A 23,070-nucleotide genomic window follows, 5' to 3' on the forward strand; every position below is an offset into this window, starting at 1 on the left:
GGTAACTCGCAGCAGTAAGCCGTCAGTGCTGTGGCGAACTTTGTCTGAAAGCTTGTTGGGGCTTGTTTTCAGGTTTTCAGGTGGGTGAGCTCTGTGTTTGAGGGGTGGGAGCCCAGGCCTTGGCAGGGCCCGTGGGTGCAGGGGTACATGATAACTGTAGGGCAGTCCCTGAAATGGATGGGATGGCCGGCCCACACGGGCCTGGAGTGCAGCGCCGGGCGCCATTGCACGAGGGCAGTCGGAGCGCGGAGACGAGTCGGAAGCCGGTGCCTGGCGGGATGAGGGATCAAGGTGCGGGAGGGGTGATTGATTGGACGCCCGCGACCACATTCATCCTGGGAGATTATGTTAATGTTTGAAATAGTGATGTGAAGAGCAGGTCATCCGTCACCCCCAGAAGACTGCAAAATGTGTTGCTGTCAGGCCACAGGCTCCCGATCCATCGCTCTTTATGCGGAGCTCGGAGAGCAGAGCCTCGGAGGCCTCGTGGTGGGGGACCTGGGGCCGAGACATACTGACTGGAACTGAGCCGGAGAGTCACAGCGATGGCAGAGTAAACAGACTTGTTGGTAGCTCAGCCGCCAGCCCAGGCCCAGCTGTGGCAATTAGATACCCGCCCCCCATGTTCCTGCCGTCCCTGCTGGTCAGGACCGGGTCAGTGCATGTGACCTCGTGGGGTGGGCACCGTGGGGGTCATTTGCAGCCCTTTCCTCATGCTCAGCTGTGGCTGGTTCCAGGAAATGGGGGGGGGTGGCGATGCATGTGTTGCCACTGGCTGTGGATATGGGAGCCTCGGCATGGATGGCACTGGTAGGGGTGGCTGAGGAGGTGGTTCCATAGTGGGAGGAGGTGTCCAGGTCTGGAGGACTGAACCTCTGGCGTGCTGGGTGTCCTCCCACAGCGGCCGAGCGTCTCTGAACTGCTCTTCCTGGCTGCTGGGCTGGAATTGCAGTGGCCGCATCCCACTCTCTTCCTGAACTCAGTGACTCAGCCGCACTTGAAGGCCGGCAGAGCTTCCAGAGGGTGCGCTGGAGAAAAGCTATTCGAATGGGAGCCGATTAGGCTGAGGAAGAGCACCCAGGGCTCGCCAGCTCCAAGTGGGCCCTGCCAAGGACCGTGCAGGTTACTGAGAGAGGCTGTCGTCACTTGCAACGCCAGCCTTCTCGAGTTTCCTGTCGGAACATAGACGGGCCCCAGGGAAGGAGCTAAGTGGGTTCCTCCAGCGAGAATCCTCATGCTTTGAATACTCAGCTCAAGGACACTTTTCATGCTCACAGGCAGCTCAGACCCTGCACGTTTGTCAGTGAAAAAATAACGGACACGCTCGTGCCCAAGGCTGGCTCTGTCTGGAGCGTTGAGCTTCCTGGACAGTGAGGACCAGAGGTGCAATTCTGGCTTGGCGTACCCATCAGGGGGTGCAGACGCCCTCTGGTCTTCATTCTCGAGCCTTGGCATGTTCGAGAAGTCTGGCCGGAGGATGGGCTGGCGAGAACGGCCATGGCCATTCTGACTGGTGGGGGCTGAGGCAGATGTGCCTCCTTCTCTCTCTCTCTCTCTTTTTTTTTTTTTTAAGTACTTCCCAGTGGGGCCTGGCCATGCTGCAGTCTCTTCTCCTCCATTTCTCCATCCCTTTGGGATTTGGGGATCACACGCACACGGGTTAGGCATGCCTTTCAAGCTGCAGGGTGAGACCTGGACCTCGGTCAGCCACATGGGATCTGGCTCCCTTAACCACAAGGCTCCCAGGCTGGCCCATGTGTCTCCTCTTCTAGAAATGAAATTTGAATGCCGCTCAGTGGTCATGGTCACTCCAGGATGTGTTCTTTCCCTTCCTTTCTGATGGGGCTGGAGAGATCCCAGCGGCTCATCAGGGATAGGGCTTTCCCCACCCCCGCCCGCCCAGCAGGAGCCGCGGTGGTTGGTAGTTGCGTGGCTGAGTTGCAGCAGAGCTGGGGCTTGGGCCTGGAGCTCCTGCCTCCTATTCTAGGGCGCTGCTCCCCCCAACTATGCATCCCCTCTTGGAAAGGTGGACAGGATGAGCCCGGGGCAGCGGGGAGTGGAGGAGCGGCCGTGCTCCGCGTAGCTGGCAGGCAGGCAGGCAGGCGAAGGGCTGACCTGGCGTCCCGGCTGCTCCTGGCAGCCCCGCTGCCTGCCACGCTGCCAGCTCTCCAGTGGCTCTCTGTCCTGCTCCAGTTTTTCTCACCTGCTTCCTCAGCCTCTTACTTCCTGTGACAGCTCTGGGGCTGCTTCTTGGCACAGGGTGTGCTGGGGAGGTTTGGGGGACAGGTGTAGAGTTACAGAGGAGGAGGTGACCCTGGGATCAGGAGGGAGCTGTCCCCCACCCGGGACTCACCCCCAACCCTGACTGAGCCACTGCCCTCCTCCAAATGCATGTGTGGGGCTTGTGTGCCAGGCCAGGCAGCTGGCACACAAGCCGGACAAGTCAGGAGGGTGCTTGGAGCAGGGCTCCGACCCAGCTGCTGTGCAGCCGTAGACCCTGGCATCAGCTCTGCCACACCGCCAGCCATGGCCCCCGCTGGGGCTGCCTCTCCTCGGCCTCGCTGAGCTAATTCAGATCTGCCCTGACACCTGCAGCGAGGTGACCCTACACCGCAGCCCCCTTGGCCCTCTCCCCCGCCACGGCTGCCCTCCCTGCCTGCCCCACTCCTAGCGGCCGCCCCACCCCCAGTAGCTTGGAGCCAGAGGGCTGGCAGCTGCGAGAGTGCAGAAACTGCAGACTGGCACTTGGGAGCGTTTTCCTTGCCTTGGCATTTTCCTCCTCCTGACCTCACCACAACCCCACCGGGCATGGCTGGGTGCAGATCTGGCCCATTTACGGGTTGGAAACTGTGGCGTACCTCAGCAGGGTGTGAGCTGTCTGTGAGGACCCCACGGCATTTCCTCATCTGACCCAGGGCCAGGCCATCTCCGGGACACGTGTGTGCTAGCCCTCCCCCTACACCTCACCAGACACCCCAAGCCACGCCCTTCTGGGTGCCCCAGCCCCATTACCACCAGCCCTCGTCCGCCCTTTCCTGAACAGGCCGCAGAAGTGTGGGCCCCACTGCAGCTTGCCCCTCTGGAGCCCCAGCAGGGTGAGGTCTCCCGAGCCCCTCTCCGCCCTCCCCTGTCGGCACCATATTGTGCCCATCCTGGGGGGAGCAGAGAGCATATGCTGGGCTCTGCGCTCATTTGCATAATGAGGCTGATCAGGATGAATAATTCATCAGGTGCCTGGGGGTGCATGCAAGAGGTCTCCCCATTCTGAAGCCCAGGACACTTCGACAGGTACAGTCAGGCCCTACCCCTTCCGGCTGAGTGTCAAGAGTGCAAGGGGACAGCTCTGCGGACCCGTGGGAAGGCACAGCAGAAAGAATTAAAGCCAGACGTGAGGGAGGACCAGTCGGCTCCTCAGTGCACCATCCTGGGTCGGAACCCTGACCTGGGTGAGACGCCTTTCCTGGAGGGTCTCTGCAAGAGAGGAGACCCTCTGCCTGGAATGGACGCTGATGGACAGAGCTGGGCTGGGAGCAGGAACCCAGGATGGTCATGTGTAGGAGCTGTAGGCTGGGAAGGCTAGGAAGGCTGCAGCCAACTCTGGACCCACAGGGGCCTTTCCCAGCCCTATCCAGCCCCTTACTCCTCAGCTGCTGGGCAGGGCGTCATGTGTGGGAGCTGTAGGCTGCCCGCTGGGAAGGCTAGGAAGGCTGCAGCCAACTCTGGACCCACAGGGGCCTTTCCCAGCCCTATCCAGCCCCTTACTCCTCAGCTGCTGGGCAGGGCAGAAATGGTGCCCGTCCCTGCCCACGTCCCCTGGGGCCCCAGCCCAACAGCCTTAGCCCTGCGGCACCCTGCTGGCTGTTCCCGAGGTCCTGTCGTCACGTGGGGAAGCCAGGCCCCAGAGCAGCCCACGGCACCAGGCAGTCCCAACCTGGAGCCAGCCCTGAGTGGTAGTGGCAGGTGTCAAGGCAAAGGAGTCACCCTGGGGCAGTGCGTCACCTGAACAGCTGAGCCTGCATCGCAGAGAGCAGGATCAGGGCGCAGAGAGCCCCAGCCCAAGTCCCCCCGTCCCTGTACTTCTCTGGAGAGTCACAGTGATACAGGCCCAGGGTGCCCATGCACCCCATCTTTTGTTTGTTTTTTAAAATGAGGGGCCAGCACCCTCCGTAGGGTCTCACTTCCCAGCCCCCTCCCCCAGCCTTCCCAGCCAGCCTGGAGCATGGGCCTGCTTTGCACGGGCTGACTGGGGGCCGGAACCCGAGCTCCACCACATGGCTCCAGCGCTGTCTGGCAGCACATACTGCCGGGCCACCGCTCCGGCCCCACTTCTCATGGTAGCCAGAGCCAGTGACAGTGCTGAGGTCCTGGTCCATCATGTCCAGCCCAGGCCCCCAACTCCCCCCAGCTGCCCAAGGCCCCCAGGCGTCTCATCTTGGGAGGGCTTAACAGTGCCCAAGAGTGCCAGGAAACCTCAGAGCCTTCAGGGGACTGGGCCAGGAGGGGAAGAAGGAAGCTGGGGTGGGGAAGGACGGCTGGTTAAGGGAGCATAAGAATTGTGACCCCGGGGCCCCACAGCGGGTCCTTCCATCCCAGCACCGGGCTTAGCAGCCCGTCAGACCCCACCCATACAGGACTGGTGGTGGCTGCCCCAGCTCATGTGCTGAGAGTCAGGTGAGGGGTGGGGAGAGGCGAGGAAGCCCACGGAGCCCTCACGGCCCCTCCCCGGCTCTGCAGCCTCAGAACCATCTCCAGGGGCTCACACTCGCTCATCGCCAGCCCCCAGCACTCTATCCTGTCACCTCCCCATGAGGCCCGGCGGCGCCCTCCTCTCGTGGTGTAGACGATCAGGATGTGGCGCGCGTCAGGGTGGGGGTGGCGGGGGGCGCGGGTGTGAAATATGCTGCCGGGTAGGGATTGCTGTCGCTCGCCTCCCTAAAACCCACATATATTATTCTTTAATGGAAAGTTAATTGTCTTATTATTCCCTCCATATGGTCCTCTTGCTCGGCACCCAGCGGGGATGCACGGGCTGGGGGGCTCCTGGGAGGGTGTCTGAAACGTGGCGAGGCCGCTGCTCCAGCATCATCGAGTACAGACAGGCAGATGCCTGAGAGCCTGGCCGAAGCCCTGCCTGCAGCCCCTCTTGGTGCCCCCAGCCCAGCCTGCTCCCCGCGTCTTCCCTCCCCGGGCCTTCCCCTGGGGGTGGCCTTTTCTGGTGGGATGCACCTACATCCCACTGTAGTGTCTGGGACAGCTGTCTCCTGAGCTCTGTGTGGGGAGACACGGACTTGGACGGGGAGTGGCTGCTGCCCTCCTGCAGCCCCTTGCCCCGCGCGCTTATATGCAGTCATCACTCACAAGAGAAAATTCCATTTCGAGAAGCTTTTCTAAAGCTGGTTCAGCCTTGGCAGGAGCTCTAGCCTGAGGGCAGCTGACTTAGGTCTCTCCTACCCTTCAGGACCCCACTAGGGCATTAGGAGATCAGTGTTGGGGGCTGCTCCAGAACGCTTGCCCCAGGGACCCTTCTGTGGGCACCAGCCGCCTAGAGGCGCCCCCGTCTGAGGGACTCTTCCAGGGCTGCTGGCGCTGGGCCTTACTGGGGCCCTCTGGGCCCCATCTCCTCCGGCCTCCCCTCCTCCTGCTCCTGGGAGGGTCCAGTGACCCAGGGCCCGGACTCATGGCAACTGGAGGGTGCATGACAGGAAGGCCCCAGAGTGGGCCGGGCGACAGTGGGCAGTCCCCAGAGCTTCTTGCCCCCAGCATCCTGGCAGGGGCAGGCAGGGCGGGAAGCCGTGCTGGGAGACCAGGGACTCTGGGCCCCTGGGGGGCGGGGCTGCTGCCCAGGTTTCTGTGGAGGCTGAGGGGAAGAGGGTAGGATCAGCCCGTGTGCCAAGAGGCCACTGTGGGGGTGCATCCTAGTCCCCCAGGGGAGGGGAACAGCTTGGAGTGTTTACGGCACCCTCTGCCTTCTGAAGGACCGGCCTGTGGCCTCATAGCTGAGGCGGAGCTGGATTTGAACCTGGGGCCCATGCCACAGGCAATAGCTGCACGGGTGGGGTGGCAGTGGGGAAGAATGCAGTGGGCCGGGATGGCAGGGCCAGGCTTCGACACACTGGGGCCTGGGGCGCAGTGCCCTGTCTCAGCCTCAGTTTCTCCACTGGCAAAACGGGGACTCGAGCAGTCCTGTCTGCATGGGACACATGAGGGTCTTGGGAGCAGGAACAGGAGGGGCTGCAGTTGGAGCCCAGATGTGGGGGTGCCTCTGTGCCCTTCTACTACCAGTCGGCCTGTCCTTCCAGGGACTGGCTGCCGTTTTCACAAAGTTCACCTGCCCCAGGTGCCCTCTGTACTCCGCCCAGCCCAGGAGTACAGAAATGGGCTCCCTCTCCCCTGCTGACCCTGTCTTTTGGGGACATCTTAGTGGGAAAAGCACAAAGGTCACCAAGCTGGGACAGGGCTGGAAGAAACTGAGCTGTGGACCAGGGGAGGGGAGGGGAGGGGAGGTGGCTTCGGGGTGAGAAGGAAACTCAGGGAGTCAGCCGCAGAGGCACCCCTGGGGGGAAGGGGCCAGGGAGGGCCCTGAACCCCAGAAGGCCCCGGAGTCGGCTTCTTTAATCGGTCAGCAGTCGGCAGCTTGTCTCTCGGGCCCAAGGGCTCAGAATGGGGGTGAGAGTGTGGCCGGTGTGCAGCAGGGGACGGTGCAAAGCCACTGCGCACTGGGCCGCCCCAGGGGTTAGTCCGGGACCGCGCAGGCCAGCCTGCCGGGAAACAGGGTGGTCGAGGCGGAAGATCAGGGGTTCTTGCAGGTGTGAGCCCCAGGGATCTCTGGAAGGTTCTCTAACCAGGAGTCTCTCCGTTTGAGGAAGAGACGGTCTTGGTGGCCATGAGCGGGACTTGCCGGGCATAGCACCCCTCTCCCTGGGGGAATTTTGGTAGGAGCTTTGGCTTTCTGCAGGGCCCTTCCCTGAAACAAAGGCCCCTCAATCCTCCCATGTCAGGGGGCTGAGAGGTTAGTCTGTCACACTGTCCTAAAACAGGATTCTCCCCTCAACCTGCACATAGGAAGAATGTTCTGAGGAGCGGGCTGCTGTCTGCTGGGGTCCCCAGAATGGCTGGCCTTGCAGCAGGACAGCAGGGGGTCCACATCATGGGGGGCCTGGCCTTTGCAGCTTGTGGAGGAGTGGTCGGGTTCTGCCCCTCCCCCATCGCCTCCCTCTTCACCCCCTCCCGCCTGGGCATCCACCTCAGAGTAGTGATGGAGCTGCCGTGGCCAGAACTAGGGGCTGGTCTGGATGGTGGTGGGCAGGAGGTGGGGGTGGAGCTGGGGGGCTGGGGAGGTTTCCATGCCAGGCCCCCAGGGACGGTTGACCCGATCTGCATTCCTCCCCCTCCTCCACTGCTGTCCACTGCTGGATTGGTGGCAGCCCCAGGGACAATTGCCTCGGATTCGTGGAGCCCCAAGCACTTGGCAGAGGCAGAGAAGTAATTGGTTTTGACAAACCACAGCCGGCCCCAGGGGCGGCGTGTGCAGCGTTTACCAAGACCAGGCAGGAAGTGGGGGCTCAGCCTGGCCTCCCTCTGCCTGCTCTGGGGATGGCCACCCTTTCCTTGTGAGCAGAGGCTGCGTGTCTGGAGGAAGTTACAGAGCCACAAACCTCTTTGCAGATCATCTCCCAACCCCTGGATGGAGGTTCTGAAGGGAGCTGACCTGCTCCCTGTAGGTGGGGAGACAGTCTGGGGCAGATCCTGAGCAGGCCCCCAGGCCCTCTTTGTCTACTTCTGGGCTCTCGTGACTCAGGGAGCCAAGTGACTGACTAAGTGCTCAAGCGCCTGGCCTCAGTGTGCACATCGGGGTGCGTGGACTTGCAGCCTGGGTGGAGAAGTAGGCTGTGTACATGTGCAGGTGTGTGGGGACACGTGTGTGCCTGCTCTGTACACATGCACAGGTGCCCACAGGCTGGCACAGGGCAGGTGCCCAGCTAGTGACCATTCAGTGGGTTGCTAAGCATGGAGGCCCGAGAGAGCAGGGCTCTGACCATCCCACACGGCCTTGGGGACCGGAGACTATTGCATCAGGGTGGAGCCTTGGCCCTGAACACCCTGGGAGTAGTAGGTAGTGTGGGTCTGCCAGGGCTTGGCTGGTGCAAGTGATCCGTGAGTGCTCACTTGAGGGAGTGGAAGTAGGGGGCTGTGCAGGAGGGTGTGGCGAGAGTCCCCGGGGAGAGCCCCCTGTGCACTGTGCTGGCCACCCAGACGGCAGGCTGAGGCCGGGAGCCTGGGCCAGGCTGGAGTGACTTGAAGGCTTAGGCCGAGGTGTGTGGCCTTAGCAGGAGTCACAGGGAGCCTTCCCTAGGCCTTGGGCCCCTTCCTCACTCTCACTAGATTTCTGAGCTGTTTCTTCCAAATCCACTTGCTATTCTTCTCACTCCCCTCATCCCCTCCAGACCTCTCCCCAGCTTTAAACTCAGCCCATAGCTCCCCTCCTTCAGGAAGCCCTCCATATCAATGCTGAGGCCTGAGATGGCCCGTTCCCTCCAACTGTGCATCCCTTGGATATATATAGAAGGTGGGACCACCAGGAACCCGTGTCCCTTTGTGTGACTGTATGGAGGCCTTGGGTAGAGGACAGGCTCATGCTCCAGCCTCCCAAGAGCCCACCCCAACATGGGTGATCAGGCCTGGAAGGCCACAGTCCTGATGACCTTTGGTCCCTTGACTCACAGGGCGACACAGGCCTTGACCTGCTGAGGCTTATGTCAGGAAGAGAGCATGGGAGATGCACGATGCTGCTGGGGGCACATGAGCCCACATGCGTGTGCGTGTTGAAGAGCGCATGTGACCTGTGCATGTAGGTGCTGCAGGGGGTCACGCACAGGTGAGCATTTCCGAGTCTGTAGAAGCAGGTGGTCACGTCTGCATGTGTGCCATGTGTGGGCTGTGTCCCAGCAAGTGTGTGCACGCGTGTGTGTGGACGAGTGTGGCTCTGACTGCTGCCTGTGGAGGTGTGAGCGGGCACACCCAGGGCAGGGTGGGGCGCGAGGAGGCAGGTGTGCCGGCTCTGTCACCCGAGCAGGCGAGAACTACTTAACTGATTAATTAGCAAAGCTGTGAAGTCTCGGCTGTGGGTGAGGAGCTCACAGTCACACACGCACATGCACGCACAGTCGCACACACATGCATGCACACACATGGTTTCCCCAGGCCTGGTGCGCATCCCTGGTCACTCAGCCTGACAGTGCGCTCCACAGCCATGCAGGGGATGGGCAGAGTGGCAGTCGGCTATGTGTCTGCGCCCTGGGCTGGAGGCTGGACCAAGCGACTCCACCATGGCGCTCACAGACCTTGTGCAAGGCAGAGCTCATTATCCCCAGTCCAGTGCTCACAGGCTGGGAGGTGAGGCCACTCAGGACGACCTTGTCCCCATTGCATGGATGGGGGAATTATGGCTGGGGGGGGGGGGGGGGCCAGAGCCCCACTTCCTGGTGAAGGGCAGCCAGCAGTGTTGGGGAGGTGGTCAGGTTGTTCAGGAGACTGAAAGCCCCTGGCTGGGGCCTGCTGAAGAGTTACTTCGAGGTGGGGTCCACAGGGACCTTTCCACGGAGCCAGACAAGCCATGAGGGGGCGTGGGCCAGAGCCCCACTTCCTGGTGAAGGGCAGCCAGCAGTGTTGGGGAGGTGGTCAGGTTGTTCAGGAGACTGAAAGCCCCTGGCTGGGGCCTGCTGAAGAGTTACTTCGAGGTGGGGTCCACAGGGACCTTTCCACGGAGCCAGACAAGCCAGTTCCACTTACAGCCTCCAGGCATGTCATCAGCCAGTTGCCTCCATGCACCCTGCAGGCCCAGGAGGGCTGATCCCCAGAAGCCTGTTCAGCACTGCCTCTCGCCTATCCCTAGAAAGTGAGGGACTCCCCAGACCCTCGCGGTCAGCACGAGATCACTGAGTGTAGCCGCCCAGCAAGTGCAGCCCCAGGGCACCAATGGGGTCTTGTCCCCGAGTCCCAGAGTCTGGGCTCCTTGCTGCCTTCTGGCAGGCCCGCTGTCCCCTCCTATGGCCCCTCCAAGACCTCTGGCCCCACTGTTGCCCTGCGTCGCTGTGCACGGAGACCCAAATGCTGGGTCAAGTGGCAGCCGCTTGCCTCTTGATCAGGTGTTGATGGAGGAGCCTTCATTATGTTCCATCTACAGGCACGGAATAAATTGGTGTGCAGTGAATTTATTCTTTTTAAAGAGGGACTTTCACACTAGGGAAAACTTTTAAAAAGAACATTTATATAAAAAGCAATTACCATGCCAGTAATTTTATGTATTCTCCCCCTTCCTTCGCTGCCTTTGTGTGTGAACGTGACCGCCTCCTGGGCAGCTGCAGCCTGGCTTCCTGGCTCTCGGCCTCCGGCTCCAGCTTCCTGCCTGCTGGAGTGGCCGCCTCTTCTGGGAAGGATCAGAATGTGGGGCCCAGCCCAGCCCGGCAGGGGCGTGGACTCCCAGAGCATGGTTGGGTGGATTTATGTGCAAAACTTGGGTGCTTTGGAAATTTCCTCCTGCGGGCCTCTGTCCCAAGGTTACTCCAGTTGTAGTCCCAGACTGGTGCGTCTGTTCTGGGCCCTTCTTGGCAGCAGCCGAGCACTTAAAGGCACCTGCTCCCCACCAGCCTCACCGCCCAGCCGGATAAGGGTGGAGGCAGCAGTGTGGGAGCAGGAGCAGGAGCAGGCGCAGGTATTTTCCCTCCCAAGGAGCCACTAACGGGCACCCTGCTTCCCCAGCCATTATTGCTCTCACACTCAGTGCATTATGTAAATCGTCTCCGTTGCTAAGTGGTGGAGAAGCCATTCAGGGGGAACGAGGGAGTGAGGTTGGGAGCCTTCTGGAGGCAAGGCAGGAGCCTGGGCCCTGAAAATGCACTGCTCTGCATGAGGGATGATCTGGCAACCTTTCCCCAGGCTAGGACCCAGGGGCTTCACACTGTCCCCCATCAGCTCAGCTCGTAGGGCCAGCATCTGCACCCCCACAGCATACTAGGGGGCGGAGTGGGCCCCTCATTGGATAGCGCCATCAGATTGGGGCTTTGCCTCCCACCTCAAGCTGGCTGCAGGAGTGGGGCACATGCCTCTCTGCTACCCAAGGGTGGGTGCTTCTCTCACCGGCACGAGTTTCCCCTGCAGCTGGGCCACCAGGCCCTCCAGGAATGCAGTCACCACAGAGCCTCCTTAGAAACCCTTGGCAGTGGGCTATCCGGAGGTGTGGGGGGTTAAGGCAGTTGGATCCCACATGAGTGACTGCATGGTTCAAGTCCTGGGCCAAGACACTTGACAAACACATCGGGCACTTGTGCATGTGTGCCCAACATCCGGAAGGAGGGAGAGATGGGAAGGGGTCGTAGTGTGACATGCCCCACGGGTGGTGCTTGCTCTCTCTCTGTCTCTGTCTCTCTCTGTCTCTCTCTTTTTAGCAAATGCACATGCCCTCGGGCAAATGAAAAGAGAGAGAGAGGGGAGAGGGGAAAAGAAAAAAGAAAGAAACCCTTGGCAGAGGTAAAAAAGGTCATGTCCAGCCATGGGCCTAGGTGACCTGCCATCCCCAGGGGGCCCCCTCTGAAGTAGGTGCCCAATGAACCTAGGCTGTAAATGGGTGTATTGGGGGCAGCCCCCATCCTGGGGTGCCAGCAGGTCCTTGGGTTCCTAGTGGGGCTGCAGTCTTAAGGCATGTGAGGGAGTGGAGGTGGAGGGAGCTCCCAGGGCAGTGGCCTGGCTTGTCATCTTTCCTTTTGGACATGTGGCCGTTGGAAGGACCAAGCCCATCCGGGGTCACTCTCGGGACTTCCCGACTGCCCTGGCCTGTTCTCACCTGTGTTTGCACTCATATGAGGCCCCAGTGCAGGCCACATACTCATCCTTGTTCCCTGGGACTCAGGGTCCCCTCATGCCTGTTCTGTCCCTAAAGTAGGACATCTGTCCAGTGCAATGAGGCCACTGGATTGAGGGGTCACAGGGTGGCAAGGTCGCTGGAAATTATACAGAGTTGGGATTCCAGGGAGAGTGTGAGAGCTGGCAAAGTCATTTACAGCCGTTGGGCCCACTTCTCAGACAGCACCTCCCACCTCTCCTCCCAGGCAGGGCTGCCCATGGGACGGGGTGAGATGGGCTGCCTGGCCCCGGCACAGTTTAAACTGATTGGTGGTGCGTAGCTGCGTGGCACAGGACGTGGGACTTCTCCCTCCCCACCTGGCACTGTGTCCCACTGCCTCCTGGGATGGGTGGGGTATCCCTCAGATGGACCTCTGGGGCTGCTATCCCTCAACTTACTTCCTGACCATCCCCAACTTTTGGGAAGTGTTAGGGTAGGACCCCAGACCAAGGGTCCCCACTGCCATTTGGGGTTTTGGTCTGAAGAGCCTGACCTGTGTGCTCAGCTGATCAGAGGACTGAGACTCCAATCTGTCTTCGTTTGCAGTAAGCGTGGACAGAGGTGGGGACCCCAGCTGCTGCCCAGGGGGGCCCTGTGCTGAGACAGAGGCTAGGATCCTTGCCTGACTCCTCTGCCTGTGTGATTGTTGCTTTCCTTCCTTCAAAGCCACCTCCATCCATGCCTCCTGCTCTCTCGCTCTCTCTCTCTCTCTCGCTCTCTTTCTTTTTATTACATTTCTAGATGGGTTTTATAATGTAGGGTTTTTAAATCAGTGTTCACGGGCACCTGGAGTATAGCCCTAACTTTACCAGGAGCATTGTGTTAGGAGCACAGCGCACCCCCCGATCCATTTCCAGCTCCCCAGAGGCTGTCACTTTGTAATCTCCGAGCTCCATATCTCGAAATGACATACTTACGTTGCCACTTCATGATTGTTCAGTTTTAGGCATTATCCATGTGGGAGAGGAGGATGCCGCCCCTCCCCATACTCAGCCCTCTCCTCCCTCCCCGTGTCGTCACACTGCGGGAAGGCTGTGTCAGGCTCACCGGGGGCCTGTCCTGGCCGTGTAGACACTAATGGCTGCCCGGTCTGCTAGTGGATTTGCTTGGTTTTCCATGGACCTTATTCTGCCCCAGACTCCCCGTTTTCTCCGACTCTCCTCTCATCCACTCAGACTCCTCGAGCCTCCTCCTCGTGTCGCTGCAGACTGGCTGCCTCCATCTCCTGCCACCTGGATGTGCTCCTGGGTGTTCCTCCTCTCTCTGGGTGGGAGCCCCCTCTTTTCTGGACCCTGCGGCCTCCTCTACCTTGGTTTCTGCCTTGTTTCCACATTTCTCCCTCATTTGGGTAAAGCACATTTTTAGCTAGATTCTTGAGAAGAGGAACATGGAAGCCAGACTTCTGACACTTTCATAAGAGTCTCTCTCTCCCTGAGACCGGGTTGAAGTCAGAGTGGACACCATTTCCTCAGGTTTGTTTTTTTGTTTTAAGTTGGTTTCTTCCAATGAGAGAGAGAGAGACAGGTACCCCCACTGGGGTTTTGAAGCCACAGTCTGCCTCAGCCAGCCTGGGTCGCAGGCCTGCAGCACTGGCCGGGACCTCCAGGGAGGTCCCAGGATGCGAATCCAGGTCCTTTCCCATGCGGGCCCGGTTGCATTACTGCCGTGCTGCCACCTCGGCCTGCCTTAGACTTCCTCAGCTTCACTCCTTCCAGAGTTGCGGAGAAGTCTCAAGTCATTCAGACTCAGTGCCTTGTGTTGCCTGTTTGTTTTGGTCTTTCCATCAGAAACCTGTACACTTTCTCCCGCCATTGTTCAGGAATCCCACACCGACTCCCCGGGGTGGGCCTCGCCTTCTCTGCTTACTACTTGTTGTGCACTGTCCACTCTGGTCTTTCAGCTCTGGAAATTACATAGTTTGGGATTCCGGGAGTAATTTCTTCAGCTAACTCAGACCCTGTTCTTCTTTTTCTTTCTTTTTTTTTTTTTTTTTTTTTCCTCTTCAATTTTCCATCTTGGTACCCTTTGGTCAAGAGATTTCCCAGTTTCCCCTCCCCCCCACATTTTATTGATTCACTAAAGACTTTAATTAATTTAAAGACTCAGTAGCAAGCACAGCTGATATATACGTATTTAAAAACGCATGCCTGGGACCAGCAGTTGGTGTAATGGCTGTGTTGCTGGACTCCCATGTAATCAACCACAGTTTGAGTCCTGGACCTGGTGGCTTAAACTCACACCAGGTGCGTGTGTGTGCGTGCCCAAGATCCCAAGAGGGGAATAGAAAAGGGATTGTGGCGTGGTCATCCCCCCTGGGGGGTGATCTCTGGCTTTCTGTCTCTCTGTCTTTCTGGTGAGCACACATGCCCTATAGCGAAAACCTCTCCAAAAATAAAAATAAAAATAAATGCATGTCTGACTTTAGGTGTGAACCTCAGTGAGTAAAGTGAACGTACTATAAAGTAGCATCTCACTGGGGCTATATAGCTTACTGACGTCATTAAATAGGTATTAATAGGTGTTTTTAATGCATTTTAAAATTTAAAAATGTTTTAATTTCAATAAATCAAAATCAAACTATGTTAAGAGAAATTTGCTTAAAACTTAAAACCAGGAAAAAGGTTAGGATTCAGTTCAAATAGTAGGTAGATGAACCTATCAGCAGTTCAAGAGAAGACAAACATCCTTAAATATGGAAATCAAAGCATTGAAAAAAAAATCAGTAATGTTTTCGTCTAAAGTAAAAAAATTCTATTTTGTTAGTTCAAACTCACATAATTAATCTCTCTTCTATTGAATTTGAGATTTCTCAGTTTTGCTTTCCAATCTTTCTAACATTTTATCACCATATTTTAAATTTCCAGGATGTCTCTGAAAATTAAAAAAAAAAAAAATACTGGCAAGAATTTGAAAAAAGGATACATAATTCCAATTAGATAGGAAAAATTTCAAGAGGTCTATTGTACAGAGAGCTGACTGTAGTTAATGACAGTATTGTATTGTGTTTTAAATAATTATTTATTTAATTTTATTTTTAATTTTTTTTTTATGTTTTGGAGAGGTTTTTGTTCTAGGGTGCGTGCACTCACCAGAAAGGCAGAGAGATAGAAAGAGAGAAATCACCCCCCCGGGAGGATGGTCACGCCGCAATCCCTTCTCCTCCAGTCTCCTCTGGGGATCCTGGGCAGCACGCACACACTCCCTGCGTGAATTTAAGCCACTGGGTCTGGGACTTGAACCATGGTCGACTACATGGGAGTCCAGCGACATAGCCATTATGCCTACTACTGGTCCCAATTTTATTTGTTATTATTTATTTTTTAACATGACTAGAGAGAGAAAAAGAAAAGGTGAGAAAGCAAGCTGCCAGGTCCGGGTCTCGAACTGTGGTTGGCCATGTGGGAGTCTAGAGCCTTAACCCCTGTGCCACCTGCTGGCCTCTGTATTTTTGAAAATGTAAAGAAAGTAGATGTTACATGCTCTCAAATATGACAAAATGCTAATTATGTGAGTAATGCATGTGTTGATTAGCTAGATTTAATCATTCTTCATGTGTAAATATATATATATATATATTTAGGACTTTTTTTGGACCTTTTTAAAAGAATTATTTTGCTTAATTTAATTTAATCACTATTATTAATTTTTATTAAGAATTATTTTACATTTTATTTATTATTTTCCAATTTGACCAGAAAGAGAGGGAGAGAGCGCGGGAAAGTGAGAAAGCAAGCTGCCGGGTCCGGGACTCAAACTGTGTTCGGCCATGTGGAAGTCCAGTGCCTTAACCACCATGCCAACTGCTAGCCCTATTTAATTTGACCAAAGAGAAACAGAGGGATAGATATGGGAAGTGAGGAGCCACCAGGTCCAGGATTTGAGCCATGGTCTGCCATGTGGGAGTCCAGGGCCCTAACCACCGTACCTCCTGCTGACCCCTTTTTGGAGGGTTTTTTTTTTTTTTTGAGAGGTTTTTGCTACAGGGTGCGTGCGCTCGCCAGAAAGACAGAGCGAGACAGAGAGAAAGTGAGAACTCACCCCCGGGGGGATGGCCACGCTGCAATCCCTTCTCCTCCATTCTCCTCTCGGGATCTTGGCAAAGCACACACACACACCCGCCATGAGTTTAAGCCACCAGGTCCGGGACTCAAACTGCGGTCGACTACATGGGAGTCCAGCGACATAGCCATTACGCCAACTGCTGGTCCCCCTTTTTGGATCTTTTTACAAATAACATTTTGTTCTCATTTTGTTGTTGCCGTGATGCCTGCCAGGTCTCCGAGGACAGTGTTACACAACTTTTGGCAGGACCCCTGCCACCGTTGCCATGCAGGACCCTCCCCCCAGCTGAGTCACTGACCACTCTGAGCTTGACACATTAAGGTGCAGCCAGGCTCCAAACCCCAGGCCTTCCTGTATGGCCCCAATGTCATGTAGTGGCAGTGGCACCCTACCACCCGCACCACCATGGCCTGGCATAAAGCTTTAAAAAAAAAAATAGAAAACTTTATTTTGAAATAATTTTAGACTTCCAGAGAAATTGCAAAAATAGTACAGAAATTCCCTAATCTTTCACCCAGTTTCCTCTGCAGCTATCATCTTGCATAACCATAGTACAAATATCCAAACCAAGATACTGTTAACCAAAACAAGACCTTCTTTGAGTTTTACTGGGTTTTGCACTAACGTCCTTTTCTGTTCCAGGATCAAATCCAGGAACCACGTTGCATTTAGGTGTCCTATCTCCTCTGTCTCCTCTGCTCTGTGACAGTTTCGTCATCGCTCCTTGTCCGTTATGACCTTGATACTTCTAAGAAGTACTGTCCAGTTATTTTGTTGAATAGCCCCCAACTTTGATTTTTCTGATGTGGTCCCGTGGTTTGAGAACGAACACAAGAACGGGGTGTCCTCCTGTGTGGCCTAGCAGGGGTCCCATGACGTCAGTCTTATCGTTACTGATGTTAACGTCGATGTCTTGGTTCAGGTGGTGTCTGCTACAGTAAAGCTGCTCCTTGTCTGTTTGTAATTAATTTTTTAAAAGAATTTTGTAAATTTATTTATGTATTTTAATTTGACGAAGGAGGGACAGAATGAGGGAGAGTGAGGGAAAGTGAGAAAGCAAGCCGCCAGGTCCAGGACTCAAACCGTGGTCAGCCACGTGGGAGTCCAGCGCCCTTAACCACCACGCCACCTGCCAGCCCCCCCTGTAGTTAATTTTCTTGGGGGAGATTATTTGAGGCTGTGCCTCATACATGGGCTGGTTAATTTGAGCATCCATTGGAAGGTTGGCCTATGCAGTTCTTACTGTGGTGTTCGAATGGTGCTTGTCTGTTTCTGCATTGATTAATTGGGATTCTGCTTTAAGGAAGAACTGTCCCTTCTCCCTCATTTATTTATTTTTTCATTTATGTATCTATATCAGTATGAACTGATAGGTGGATTCTTTTGCGTTCTCTGTGTTCTAATTCAGCAATGTCATTATTTGTTTTGTCACTCACCTTGTCCCATCTTTGGCCGTTTGAGCTTCTTTGGCTTGACACTTGCACCCTTTTGACATAACCCCCATCATTATTTTTTTCTCTTTTCTTAGTTTTGCTATAGGGTGCATGTGCTTGCTGGAGAGAGAGAGATAGAGACAGCCCCAGGAGGATGGCCACACCACAATCCCTTCTCCTCCGTTCTCCTCTCGGGATTTTGGGCACACATGCACACGCCCCTGTGTGATTTTCAGGTCTCCAGGTTCCTTCTCCAGCAGTGGGAGCCGGGTCCTCACCCCAGCAGAGGCAGCCCTCATGTACTCACTGGGGAGCATTTCTCATCTGCTCTTCTCCCTGTGTGGCCGAGTTGCGCCAAGCTCTTTGTGAGGGTCTCTGCTCCTATCCGCCCATCTCTTCCTTAAAGCGGAATTCCGGTTAATCTATCTGTCTATTCCAGAAATAGACAGCACCATTCGAAGCAGCAGTGCTGGGACCCCATGTGCTCAGCTCATATTTAAATGCTGTGATAGGACCCGAGGGGTGGGATTAATGTGACCCACTGGGGCTCTGAGTGTGGAGGCGGGAGACTGTGAACCGAAGGCTCATTACTGGTGATCTGGCCAAGTTGCCCTTCTAGGGGTTCCCTAAGAAGATTCCCCAAGAAGGTCCTCCCAGTCTCCCACTTGAGGTTGCAGGGCTTAACCTTTTGGGCTTCCCTGGCATTAACCCCCAGCAGGCAGAAGGGGGCCTCCCAGGGCAGGCAGAGTCTTCACCACAGTCTGCTTCCAGCTTCCAAAACCTTGTTGCTGGTGCCTCCTCCGTGTTTTCTGTGTCCCCACGGGTCTGCTGTTGTTTCAGGTACTTCGGGGCAAGAGAGAGCGTTCGCCAGGAAGCACCGCTTTTGCTTCTCTGGTGGCAGCTAAGCTCTAACTTTTCGGTGAGATCACAGGACCCCGCAGGTGAATGCATGGACAGGGCTTCTCTGGGTGAGGGGCGGTGGGCCTGGGCTGGCTTCCTGACCACCCTCTCACTATCCCCAACCCCCAGTGAGCCCAGGGGCCCTGTGTGCTGCTGCCCTGTGCCTGGGCGTGTGTTAGGCACAGGGCTTGGCTGGGAGTTCGCAGCAGGGAGCCTCTGGGAACAGAGGAGGGGGCTCAGCCAGCCTCACAGGGCATCCAGCAGCCCAGTTCCCTCACTGTGGCTGGGTCCCCCTCACCCCGATCTCAGTCCCCCATCTGCAGAGTAGGAAGCCCTTGCAGGCCTGGCTTCTGCAGTCGGCAGGAGGGAAGAACTTTGCTGAGAAAGCAAGTTCTGCCCTGGCTGGTGTCGGGCCAGCTCTCCCCAGGTGATCCTCCGCCCAGCACCTTCTCATGCCCATCTTCCAGCAGGTAGGCTTACCAGCTCCCACGGCTGGGGCAGGGCATTGCCCTGAGCCTGGCAGATGGCCGAGGGCTTGAACTTACAGACTCAGCCAAAGGGGGTTCTCTCCAGCTCAGCCCAGGTCTCTGAGTCTCCCAGGGCATGGCCTTGCCTCTTGACCCTGCCCACCTGGGGGGTATTCCTCTGGCCCCACCTCGACTATGGAGTTGGCTCCTCCTGAAGCTGACGGGGTACATTCTGGGCAGGTCCTTGAAGACTGTCAGACCAAAATAAGCCCCTCATCGATCAGGTGACTTGGGCCCCACTTTCCTCATCTGTACAGGGGAAGGGTGTCTCTGTCCGCAGCCTCATGCCAAGATGGTGAAAGATGTGAGGTTGCTGCAAGGGACAGTATGAAGCCTCGCGTGTGCTGGGGCTGTGACCCAGGGACACAGGACTGCAGGGGCAGGAGCCGGGCCAAAGCCAAAGGCCAGAGTTGGAGGCAAGGACTAGCCCTGGGAACTCCAGGGGCCAAAGGATGGCTGGGTCTCGGCAAAGGAGGGTGCCAGAAATGACAAGAGGTGTTCTTCACCCCAACAGACAAGGCTAGGCAGGGTAGCGCCTTCTAGAAGGGGAGCCACAAGATGTTTTTGCAGAGCTGGGAGCCGAGTTTAAAGATGTTTTGCAGGCAGGTGCTGGTTACAAAGAAAGACCCTTCCTAGGAAGAGAGGCCACAGTTCCAACTTCACTGAGGACATCTGGAGAGGCTGGTGAGCTAGACCACCTGCCCAAGCGCACATGGGTGTGTTCTGTCCTGCTTTGTGCTGTAAAGGAGCAGGGAGAGGCAGCAGGGGGTTCTGAACGCTCAGGAGACACTGGTGTTCTCTGGAGAATGTGAGAGCCTCAGGGAGGGCGTGGCAGTAGGTTGGAGACTAGGTCCTGGCCCCTGCAGGTGACCTTGGGCACATAATCTCCCCTCGCCCCCCAGTTGTGAGTTCTTGTCTGTAAAACCAGGTGGTGGGACAGGATACTGCTCATGCTCCTGGCATGGGAGCGGGGCCCAGAGGCGGGACTGAGTGAGGAGGGACAGGTCTGAGAGGGCAGTAGGAAACCGTCTCTCAGATCCCCCGGGCCAATCTCTGGGACAAACTCCCAGCCACATAGGAAGCTGGTCAGAACCCAGGATCCAGACCCCATCCCAGGCTAGTGGGTGAAAATGGAGTCAGTGTCATTCTGGCTGCGAGCGAGCGTGACACATCTGTGTGACAGGCCCATTGGGCCATGAAGGGAGCTGACCCCATCCCTCCAAGGTGTGAGCTCCCCCCCCAGCCCATCCTTGCCTCTCTGGCCCCGGGGGCTATTTCTCAGTGGTCAATCCCAGATGCTCAGGGCAGGTGCTGATTAAAGGCCCCGCCTCCTTTCCACGGAGGCTGAGCCTCTCTCTGCACGCAGCCCTGTTATTTCTAGCCTTGGGCAAATGGCCCTTCTTATGCCTCCGCTTCTTCACCTGTAAAACAGCATTCCCTTAGGCCAGCTGGTGGTGTGGTGGTGAAGGTACTAGATCCCACATGGCAGACTTCATGGTTCAAGTCCTGGACCTGGCAGCTTGAAAACACGCTGGGTACCTGTGTAAGTGCATGCTTCAGATCCCCAGAGGAGAATGGAGGAGAAAGGATGGCTGCGTGGTTATCCCTCCAGGAGGTGCTCTGTCATTCTCTCTCTCGCTCTCTCCTTAGCGAGTACACAAGCCCTATAGCAAAAACTAAAAATCAAACAAACAAACAAAAACAAATAGGGACCAGCAGTGGCGTAACGTCTATGTTGTTGGACTCCCATGTAGTCGACCGTGGTTCGAGTCCTGGATCCAATGGCTTAAACTCATGCCGGGCACATGTGCGTGCGTGCCCAAGATCCCGAGAGGAGAATGGAGGAGAAGGGATTGTGGTGTGGCCATCCCCTCAGGGAATGATTTCTCGATTTCTGTCTCTCTCTGTCTTTCTGGTGAGCGCATGAGCTCTGTAGCAAAAACTTCTCAAAAAATAAATAAATAAACCAAAAACCATCTAGCATCCCAAGCCTGCCTTCTTGGGGTGTCATGAGGTTTAAAGGACAGGTACCATCATATCTGGGGCTACAGACGTGAGGAGTCCTGGAGAGTGGGTGGGGTGATAGATACTCTCCTTGGAGGATTGTGGGGCGCTATCCCGCGGTCGGCCAGAAGTCAGTGACGCTCAGCATGGGGGGACAGCCAGGATGGAGGGGGCAGAGCGTGAGGGAGCATGTGGGCCCTGGTGTCTGTTTTGCTGATTGCTCCTTTTGCTTTCAAGGAGATTAAACTATTTTTAGTCTGCGCTACTGCTGGTGAGACGCCGGAGGAAGCCTTTCCATCGCCGAGATTTTCTGGAAGCTGCCAAGTGTGGTCTTCAGCTCCATTCTGGGAGCCTCCCAGAAGCGGGTGGGAGGCGATGTCAGCATCTGGGGGCCGTGGGCCCGTGCTGGAGTGTGGTCTCTCCCTGGGGTCCCTGCTGCGCTGGCCTCCCCGAGCCGGGCAGCCCTGGCCTGCGGAGAGCAGTAATCTGATGCGCCCAATGTTTATACCGCCGTGTTTAAAAAAAGTAATTTATTTTCTAATTATTCCTTGTCTTGCATAACCGTGCATCGCCAAAGTGTCGCTATTTAAAATATTTATCTCTTCATGCCGCAGGAGCAGCTCTGGAGCGTGGAGGGGGAAGAAATAAAAGTCCACGTGCCGGTCGCAGGCATGTTACTTTGCCTCGTCCTGGCGGCTTTGACGTCTCCCTGTAAATACATTTATTTTTCATTAGGACGTTTCTGAGCTTGTGGCCCCCGGAGAGCAGAGTGATTACGCTGCTCATCGGTGACAGATGCAGTAGGGATGCTCGCGGACTGAGCGCCACCAAGTGCCACCGTGCTTGCCTGGGGTCCACGCGTGTGTGGTGGGTGTGCACTGCTGGGCAAATGGGCGTTAGGATATTTGGTCTGAAGGGGAAACTGAGGCTCAGAACAGGTGAGATCGGTCTTGCTGGCAAAGAGAGCAGCGGGTCTGTGCCATCCTGGGGCCAAGGCCTCTCTCTGCAGCCAGGAAGACCTCTGGATTAGGATCAGGGAAATCCTGGGGGGCTTCAAGGGGGATGCACATCCAGAACCTTTAGCAGAGTGTACAGGTGCTGTGGGTGACAGTCTTAGCACACAGGACAGGCTGTGACTTCTCCCACCGCTGCCCTTCATCATCTGCACGTTTGAGCTGTGCTGCAGAGGCTGGTCCAAGGGCCTGGATGGCACCCTCCTCCCGTGGCCGGCTGGAGTGAGAGATCCTCCCTAGCAGACTCTTTCTCAATCAGAAAGAATTTTTTTTAAAAAAATTTTTTCTTAGCTCACCAAGTCTAAGAGAGAGTTTCATGCTGAATTTTAAAATACCTTATTTTTTTTCCAGTCTCTAAACTGCTAATCTCCCAGGCTGAGGGATTCTGGGACAAAGGCGAGGCCTCGAAGTGGAAATCTGTAAAATTAGCTTCAGCAGTATTAGTGTTTGCAGTTGGAGATTGAAAAATTGCTTTCCCAGGGCCTGATTGGAGGCTCCACTCTCCACGGGGAAGAGGCAGGGACTCGGCACAGAGCCCTGAGGAAGGCAGGCTGGGGTGGCCGAGGGACTCTTACGGGGAGCCTGTGCAGAGGTGCCTCCCAGGCTCGTGAGCTGGGCCTGCTCTGAAGGAGCCAGTGCCCTCAGCCTGAGCCTTCCCCACCAGGGCACAGCCTCTCCAGCACTCTGGGTACACAGCAGGTGCAGAGTAAACGCCATGGGGTCCAGCTGGGTCCCTGCCCCTTCTTGTCCTGAGGCCTCCAGGGCTTGGTTCCCCCTGATGCCTGCCCCAGGTTCAGACACAGGAGAGCGAGGGGGGAGGCTTCCGGAGCCTGCCTAGGGGCCAGCTCTGGAGCCTGTGGGTGCGCCTGTGTGGCCCATCAGGCCTCTTGTGTGCTTGATTGCCTCTGATTGGCTGCAGCTGAATTCAGCAGAAGCTATTATTTGCCCTTGATGAGCCAATCAGATGGCCTCATTGGCCATTCAGAGCAGGCACCGGAACCTGGGGGAGATGGGCTCAGTGAGGCGGGGCGGGGCAAAACAGATGCAGGACCCACGCCTGGGCTGTGTCCACTACGACCTTCATCCAGATCTCAGCCCCCTGCCTTGACTCATCACCTGAGATGGTGCTCCCCACTCCCCGTGAGGCCAGCCTCCCAGCCTTTGCCCTCACTGTTCCCTCTTCCTGCAGCACCTTTCCTTGCAATTTCCACCTGTCCCAACCCGAGGACTTC

The 23,070-nt window shown here is 56.4% G+C and overlaps 1 protein-coding gene across 1 annotated transcript in view; it reads left to right on the top strand.

Annotated features, from left to right (window-relative positions):
• The window catches only part of CACNA2D2 (calcium voltage-gated channel auxiliary subunit alpha2delta 2), a 119,304-nt gene that overhangs the window by 502 nt on the left and 95,732 nt on the right, over nt 1-23,070 (top strand). The window lies entirely within an intron of this gene.

Source organism: Tupaia chinensis, unplaced genomic scaffold (genome assembly GCF_000334495.1).
Source record: "Tupaia chinensis unplaced genomic scaffold, TupChi_1.0 Scaffold147003_1, whole genome shotgun sequence".
Lineage (NCBI taxonomy): Eukaryota > Metazoa > Chordata > Mammalia > Scandentia > Tupaiidae > Tupaia > Tupaia belangeri.